The following is a 9,161-nucleotide window of genomic DNA, read 5'->3' as shown; positions in this document are numbered from 1 at the left end:
TTGTTTTGTGGGAGTTCTTTTTCGAATTGTGAGTTTGGTCCGAAAAACTATTCTTTCTATCTAATTTGAACATTTCATGTAACTGATGGTATTGTAACCAATCTGTAACATGGCTTTCCTGACATTTGAATCCATTGGTTCAGGTCCTACCCTTCGGAGCAGCAGAAAGCAAGCTCACTCTGTCTTCCAGGCGATAGCCCTTCAGATTCTGTGATATTCTGTGATTCTATGAAGCAGCCAATGTGGCAGTGTGCTTTTCAACATCTACATGCAGCTGCTGGGAGATATCATCAGGGGGTTTAGGCTGGGTGTTCATCAATATGCGGATGATACCCAGCTCTACCTCTCTTTTAAATCAGAACTAGTAAAGACGGTGAAGGTCCTGTGTAAGTGTCTGGAGGTGGTTGGAGGATCATAGAATCATAGAGTTGGAAGAGACCACAAGGGCCATCGAGTCCAACCCCCTGCCAAGCAGGAAACACCATCAGAGCACTCCTGACATATGGTTGTTGTGGGGGAGGAAGGGAAAGGAGAATGTTAGCCGCTTTGAGACTCCTTAAAGGGAGTGAAAGGCGGGATATCAAATCCAAACTCTTCTTCTTCTTCTTCTTCTCTGCTTAAAGACCTCCAAAGAAGGAGACTCCACCACACTCCTTGGCAGCAAATTCCACTGTCGAACAGCTCTTACTATCAGGAAGTTCTTCCTAATGTTTAGGTGGAATCTTCTTTCTTGTAATGACGGATGATGGTGGCTAACGGATTGAGGTTGAATCCTGACAAGACAGAAGTACTGTTCTTGGGGGACAGGGGGTGGGCTGGTGTGGAGGACTCCCTGGTCCTGAATGGGGCAACTGTGCCTCTAAAGGGCCAGGTGTGCAGCCTGGGAGTCATTTTGGACTCACAGCTGTCCATGGAGGTGCAGGTCCATTCTGTGTCCCGGGCAGCTGTTTACCAGCTCCATCTGGTACGCAGGCTGAGACCCTCCATGCCCGCAGACTGTCTCGCCAGAGTGGTGCATGCTCTGGTTATCTCCCGCTTGAACTACTGCAATGTGCTCTACATGGGGTACCTTTGAAGGTGACCCGGAAACTGCAATTATCCAGAATGCAGCAGCTAGACTGGTGACTGGGAGTGGCCGCCGAGACCACATAACACTGGTCTTGAAAGACCTACATTGGCTCCCAGTACCTTTCCGAGCACAATTCAAAGTGTTGGTGCTGACCTTGAAAGCCCTAAACGGCCTCGGCCCAGTATACCTGAAGGAGTATCTCCACCACCGTCGTTCTGCCCGGACACTGAGGTCCAGCTCCGAGGGCCTTCTGGCGGTTCCCTCATTGCGAGAAGCCAAGTTACAGGGAACCAGGCAGAGGGCCTTCTCGGTGGTGGCGCCCGCCCTGTGGAACGCCCTCCCAGCAGATGTCGAGGCAATTAACAACTATTTTACTTTTAAAAGACAACTGAAGGCGGCCCTGTTTAAGGAAGTTTTTAATGTCTGATGCTGTATTGTTTTTAATATTCAGTTGGAAACTGCCCAGAGTGGCTGGGGAAACCCAGCCAGATGGGAAGGGTATAAATAATAAATTATTATTATTATTATTATTATTATTATTATTAGTCTGCTCTACGTACATTTTGGTATTTTACAGAGATATGTTTGGAACGCGATTTGAAACCCTCTGTTTTACTTAAGGTTATACAAGCTTGATTATCAATGTAAACTCGTACTGGTTCTCCACAATTTACATTTAAATCTGTTAACAAATGCTTGAAATAAATCACCTCGTTGCACAATTCACTCAATGCGGCGTACTCTGATTCCGTTGATGACACACTTACAACGTCTTGCTTGCGTGACCGCCAGCTGATTAAAGCTCCACCGACCATTACGACTAGTCCTGTGACAGATTTTCTATCTGGCAAATTTCCCCAGTCACTATCACAGTAGCAACTCAACATTTCGTCCTCGGAAGAATTTAATTGTAACATATAGCCAATTGTCTGTTTGAGGTATCTCAGAACTTGTTTTACCCCTTTCCAGGCATTTAGTGTGGGTTTTGAGACCAATCTACTTAATATGCCTACTGCGTAGCTAATATCAGGTCTGGACCACTGTGCTAGATACAATAAACTTCCAATTACAGAGTGATATACATCAGGATGTTCAAATTCAGGACTCTCATCTATATGAAGTGTTTTTATGAAACCTGGATCCATAGGCACCGCTGCCCCTTTGCAATCCTGCATCCTGTATGTAGTCAGTAGTTGTTTAACTTTGTTCTGCTGACTAATTAGGCAGCTGCCATCTTGGGCCCAGCACACTTCCAACCCTAGATATGTCCTAACCGGGCCTAAGTCTTTCACTTTGAACTTACTGGACAATTGTTTGGCAAACCTTTTAGTTTGTTTATCTGTTTTGCAGGCATACAATACATCGTCTACATAAATCAGACAAAACTCTTGATCACTGCCTGTACCACGTACATAAACACAATTGTCAGCTGTACTCTGCTTGAAACCAAATGACACTAAGGCTTCATGGAAACATTTGTTCCAAGATCTTGCAGCCTGTTTGAGACCATATAGAGCTTTGTTTAATTTTAACACTCTATTGGAACCCGTCTCATAACCAGGCGGTTCGGCTAGATACAGGTCTTCTGATATTGATGCATGTAAATATGCAGTCTGGATATCAAAATGGTTTAACAGGAGTTTTCTCTTTGCTCCAAGCGTTAGAATCAGCCTTACACTGTCCCCCTTAGCAGTAGGGGAAAAAGTCTCGTCATAATCTTTTCCAGGCCTCTGAGAATATCCTTGAGCCACTAAACGAGCTTTGTATTTGTACTCTCCTGTCACCAGAGGTTTAAGTTTGTACACCCACCTGCAGCCTACAATCTTTGCCCCCTCAGGCGCTGCTACTGGTGTAAAGACCTTGTGCTCATTCAGAGAGGACATCTCTTCCTCCATTGCCTGTTTCCAGAGCTCTGCCTCCTCTTTTGGTAACTTTAACACTTCCTGAAAACTCTTGGGCTCTGCAATTACACTAAACACATTTGCAGTATCTGGAGAAAAAACGCACCGGAGGCACTCCTTTGTTTTGTCTTTTAGATCTTCTGGGAGAAAATTTTTCTTCTGACCCACTTTCCTCCTCAGAACTACGACCTCTCTTTTGTTGCTTAGCAACTGGTCTCTGGCTAATTCCACTTTCTTGAGAGCTCTTATCTGAACTTTCCTCCCCCTCAGACTCTGATTCTCTATGTTTGCCTTCAGAGTCATGAAGCTCCTGGGAAGGTTCAAACCAAACCTCAGTATTGGCATGTAGTCTCTCCCAGCCACTATGTTCACAGAAACTGGCATTCCTGGAGATCACAATGCCATTTGTCCCTTCAGCAAAGCGGAAACCTTTTCCCAGCTCCTGGTAACCCACAAACACTAACTGTTTGGTCTTAGGATCTCCCTTCTTTCTCATTTGTTTCGGAATTAATACCCAGGCTTTTGATCCAAACACATGCAAATGGTCAATTTTAGGTTTTTTCTGAAACAATTTAAAGTACGGAGTTGTACCTATTGTTTGGTGAAAGAGCCTGTTTTGGAGATAACACGCGGTGAGCATGCTCTCCCCCCAATAAGACATGGGCAAATCAGCATCATCAAGCATGGCAAACATCATATCTTGTAAAGATCTGTTTTTTCGCTCTGCAACGCCATTCTCCTCTGGGGAAAAAACGTTCGTTTTTCTATGCCCAATGCCACGCTTTTGTAACCAATCTTTAAAGGCATTTGACATAAATTCGCCACCTCTGTCCGTCTGAATCCTTTTGAGTTTAATGGACAGAAATCTTTCCACAGATGCCACCCAGCCTTTAAACTTAGTGAACACGTCACCCTTATTCTTCATGGGAAAAACCCAAGAGTAACGCGTGGCGTCATCCACAATTGTTAGTGAAAAACGCGATCCACCCCTGCTTACAGCAAATGGACCAATTACGTCCATGTGAACCAGCTGTAGCGGCGACTCACTAACTCTGTCACTTCTGGGGTAAGAGACTCTGTGGGTTTTAACCTTTTTACAAACATTACAATCAAGGTACTTGTTACAACTCTTTAAATTACCCCCATCAGCCAATTCAGACATTTTTAGTACACTTTTCCAGCAAGCATGCCCCATTTTCCTATGCAATAAGTGCACACAGTTGTCATGTATAGCTTTGTTATTCACTGCAGGCTGAGATTTACTGACTACTGCTGCAACTTGAGATCCTGCTTTAAGCCAAAACAAGCCTCCCTCTGACTTAGCAGTGCCTAAAATCTCACCAGCCTTCTTAATAATGCAACTGTCTCCTTCAAAATACACTTTAAACCCAGCTTTTAGCAAACAATCTACAGACATCAGATTGCTCCTTAATGAAGGCACATAAAGTACATTTTGCAGGCATTCACGCAGACAAGGAACATAAACTGCACCCCCCGAAATCACTTCGGAAGTACTTCCGTCTGCTAGAGCCACCTGGCTGCGCTGTGCTGAGTTCTTGGAAACAAACAATTCATCTGAATTTACGATGTGGCGAGACGCTCCCGAATCGACCACCCAGACCGCTTGTTTCTCATCAGCAATCTTGACCTCGCCGGTCACCAGCTGAGCCGACTGTTTTCGTTTGAAGAATTTCTTTTTACGCTGCTGCTGATCTCGTCTCTGCTCCTGCACCGGCAACTGAGACTTGACCAACTCCGGACATTGTCGTTTTAGATGCGCTGAAGACCCACATCGGAAACAACGCCTAACAGCAAACGCTGACTCTTCACCAGTACGCTGCTTTTGCGTCACCTCTGGCACAGCATGAGAACTCCTTCCAAACCGCCCACCTGTAGAAGCCTCTGCAGCCAACGACCTTTCTTGCCTCTTCTGCCATTCTTCAATCAAACGCCCAGTAACGTAACTGACTGATAAATCACGCTCCTGTATGCCTTCTAGAGACAAAACTAAATTATCCCAGCTTTCCGGGAGAGAACTCAAAATAATAGCCACCTTCTCCTGCTGGTCTAACGCACAGTCTCTTTCCTGTAGCGCAGCAAACTTTAACTGTAAACTGTGTAGGTGTTCCTGCATTGTAACCCCAGGCTGTAACATTGCCTTGTACAATGCCTTGCGAATGAACAGCTTGGAAACCGCTGTCTCACGCACATGGAGTTCTTTAAGTGCTTGCCACACACCTCTAGCTGTCTTGATTCCCCTCACATACGGCAACTGGGAATCTTCCAGCCCCAAGACAATTGTGGCCCTTGCTCTTTGGTCTTTATCGAGGTCTTCATCATCAGGCTTCGTAGGAAACTTACTCACCACTTGCCAGAGACGATCCCTCTGCAGCACTGCCTGCATGCGTTCCGACCACAGCAAGTAATTGGAGTCATTCAGACGCTCAAAAGCCATCTGAACTGGTTGTGAGGCCATCTTGAGAGCGATGTCCCTGGAACCCGGAACCAGCTACTCACGACGACCGAGAGAGAAAACAGGAACCACAGCACCCAGCACTCACACGCTGCAGCTATTGTCCTTGTGTCCACTGCGTCACCAGCTCACAACAGTCAGGAACCAGCCAGAGAACAACAACTTCTGGAACTACTGGAACCAACACCGTTGATGCTGACACCACCACAACTCAGGCTGGCAGCACAATGCCCATAACCTCATGGAACTTTGAAGTGTCAGGCATAGCCCTATTGGCTTTAGCCCAAACGTAGCAGAGTTTTCCTGCACAGCGAAGAAGCTAGTTGCGGCGGTAATGACTAGTCAGCTAGACTCAGAATAACTATTTACAGGATTTATTAAAAGGAAAAATAAAACCAGCAGAGTTTCTGCATATAAAACAAAGCAAAATAAATCCTCTTTCTTTCTCTCTCTCAAAACCATACACAGCACTTCTAACTCCTAACACACCTCACATCAAACTGAGCTAACAATCCCTTGATAACAGAGTTGAGTGCTGGTCGTTAACCAATCAGAGTGAGTAGTTTCTAGGTCAAGCAGACCTGGGCTTTCTGCCAAGAGTAAATTGACACCAGCTTGAGTTAATTGTGCGAAGCTAGAATCTGCAAGTTTCCCACGAGAACCAATTAACAGAAACTGAACACTTTCTGCCCCGGTGCTGCCTTCCCTCCCCCTCCCCTTCACCCCTCCCTGTGTGAAACCTCCTTCTAGCCAGCTCCTCCCCCAGTCTCAGCAGATCCCAGTGTGCCACCAGCAGAGAACCACAGGAGGGGCTCTTTGGAATGAGACTGCCAGAACAGATTGTCCCAGGTGGTTCAAGATGGTGAGCCAACGTATAGGGAGAGGAACAGTGAGCGGAAACAGGTCAGCCTTACCTGGGGAAAACTTCCTGATGTCAAATATAGTAATTAAATTCCAAATATAGTAGGAAACATGATGCTGGGCTTAGATGGAGCCTTGCCTGATGCAGCAAAGGGGTCCTTGTGTAATTGGATCCAAAGCAGGGTCTTCTTCTTGGTGGGCCCATTTGACCAGATGGGGCACTCATTACCCATTTGAGGCAAGGCCCAGGAGTGCAGAAATCCCTGCAAAGCAAGGCCGTCAAGCAAAGCAGCCAAAAACATACAAGGATGGGTAAGAGAAGCCAGAAAGCAAACCGTTACACTGATGCTGAGCGAACGACTGGGACATGTTCAAGGTATTGATGCTAACGCACAAATCCGTGCTCAGGGGACCCAAAATGCCTCCTGCCGCTGCACAGACCTGCGAAGTTCATATGGGGAGATTCTCATGGCACCACCACCTTATCAGGGTGGTGACCTGGAAACGGACGTTCTCTGTTTTCGCCCCTGCACTGTGGAGTGACCTCCTTCCCTCTGCCGTACATGAAGCAGCAACCCTCAGCAGTGCCTTCAAACAACCTTGCGAAGGGTTAACCTTCTGCCCAGGTCTCTGTTATACGATCCTATAGCTCCTCCAGCCTTGCCTCATAGGATTTGGTCTCCAGGCCACCTTCTGTCACACACATTCCAGGTTTTTTTAATATCCTTTTTGACCTGTAGAACCCGGAACCAGGCACAGATGTTTTAATGTATTTTTAATCTGTTGGAAGCTGCCCAGTGTGGCTGGGGAAACCCAGCCAGATGGGCAGGGTATAAGTAATACATTATTATTATTATTATTATTATTATTATTATTATTATTATTATTATTATTATTACTGCTACTACTACAGAACTTCAAGTGAAGTCTTACTGAAGCAGGACAGGATTGCTATGTTCAAAACAGTGAAATTCCAGACAGATTTATTGGCAAAGGTTGTTTTGGGGTTTTTTGTTTTCCAATGTTGTTGAATTTTTTTTGGCAAAGCCGCAAAAAAATAAATGAATGAAGTTTTTGAGCTATTATTAAGGAATATCGCAAAAAAACAACACTGCCGACAATGGCTACTAACCGTGATGTCTGTCCTGTGCCTTCACAGCAACGCTTCTGAATCCCAGTTGCTGGAAACCACAAGACGGGGAGGGGCTGCTGTGCTCAAATCCTGCATCTGGTTGGCCACTGGGAGATGCTGGACTATGTTGTAAACAAAATCAATCTGCCCCTTTTCCCTTATGGTGTATCCAAGAGCCCGTATAGAGTCCTTATGTTGGTTCCCTATTGGTAGGAGAAAATAACAGGCCAACCAGAGAATATTGAGAAGCAAAGCCGCTGGTAAGCCTGATCTTTATTGATCTGTTGTAACAGGGTCCTCGCTCATCACACACAGGAGGGAGGAGGAACCCAGAACATTGGTGTGCAAGCCCTTATATAGACATTTTAAATTCCCTGCCCTGGAGTCCAAGACCACCCCCACAAACATCATACCTACATCACAGAAAAGGTGGTCTACAGCAGAAATCTGAGTGCGTTGTTTATCTTGTCTGACAAGTTACCTGTCAATGCTCACTTGATTGGATACCCTGGGGAGCCTGGCTTTTCCATTTTCCTTTGACCTTGCAGAGAAAACATTTGGTCAGTTTGAGAAACAAAAACGGTTTCAGGTTGGTCTTCCTGTGCTGATCTATGTACGTGCTTGGTTGGTGCATTTATGAACATTTATTATATATCTAAGATGAGATGGTGGGACAGTGTTCTCGAAGCTACCAACATGAGTTTGACCAAACTGCGGGAGGCAGTGGAAGACAGGAGGGCCTGGCGTGCTCTGGTCCATGGGGTCATGAAGAGTCGGACATGACTAAACAACAACAACAAGACTTTAAAATTCTTATCACAACTAGTTGGGCCCCCTTTTCCCTGACCCTGCAGGCTCTCTCCTCATATCCTTATGGAGGACTGGTGTACACATTCCTTAAAAGGTAAAGGGACCCCTGACCATTAGGTCCAGTCGTGGCTGACTCTGGGGTTGCAGCGCTCATCTCGCTTTATTGGCCAAGGGAGCTGGCGTACAGCTTCTGGGTCATGTGGCCAGCATGACTAAGCCGCTTCTGGTGAACCAGAGCATCACCTTCCCGCCGGAGCGGTACCTATTTATCTACTTGCACTTTGATGTGCTTTCAAACTGCTAGGTTGGCAGGAGCAGGGACCGAGCAACGGGAGCTCAGTCGCGGGGATTCGAACCGCCAACCTTCTGATTGGCAAGCCCTAGGCTCTGTGGTTTAACCCACAGCGCCACCCGCATCCCTTACACATTTCTTACACTGAAGTAATTATGAGTGTGTGCTTTTGTGACTACTGCCAGATGTCTTTAGAGCATCAGGTGCTGCTGTGAAGAGACAGGGTGCTGTGTGGGCAGACACCTCATCCCATTCCAGTGTTTCATGCAAACTGACAGCTCTGATGACCCTATCATTTGATCGGTGATGAGATCAGTGTTGGCAGCCGAGGAGGCTGGTGGGCATAAGGTGCAGGTGGGCCGTCGCATGTGGGCCGTCGCATGTGTCCGTCACGCTGCCAAGAGCAGCCTATCCGCTGCCCCAAGGGAGCAGCTAGTGCCCTTCCCTGGATGTAAGGGCCGCCCACCTTGCAGCCACCAAGCACCACCTTGGCAACCCGGAGACGTCACCTGAGGCTCCTGGGAGCTCCGCACAGACAACCGAGCCTGAGGCCACAAAGCATGTCTCTCATCCAAACAGCCACCCAATGGCTCTTGCCATGAGGAGGCCAGTCCCTTCAGCAG

The sequence above is a fragment of the Podarcis liolepis genome (genome assembly GCF_965112155.1).
Source record: "Podarcis liolepis genome assembly, chromosome: 10".
Taxonomy (NCBI): Eukaryota; Metazoa; Chordata; class Lepidosauria; order Squamata; family Lacertidae; genus Podarcis; species Podarcis liolepis.
Note: the sequence above shows the minus strand (reverse complement) of the source record.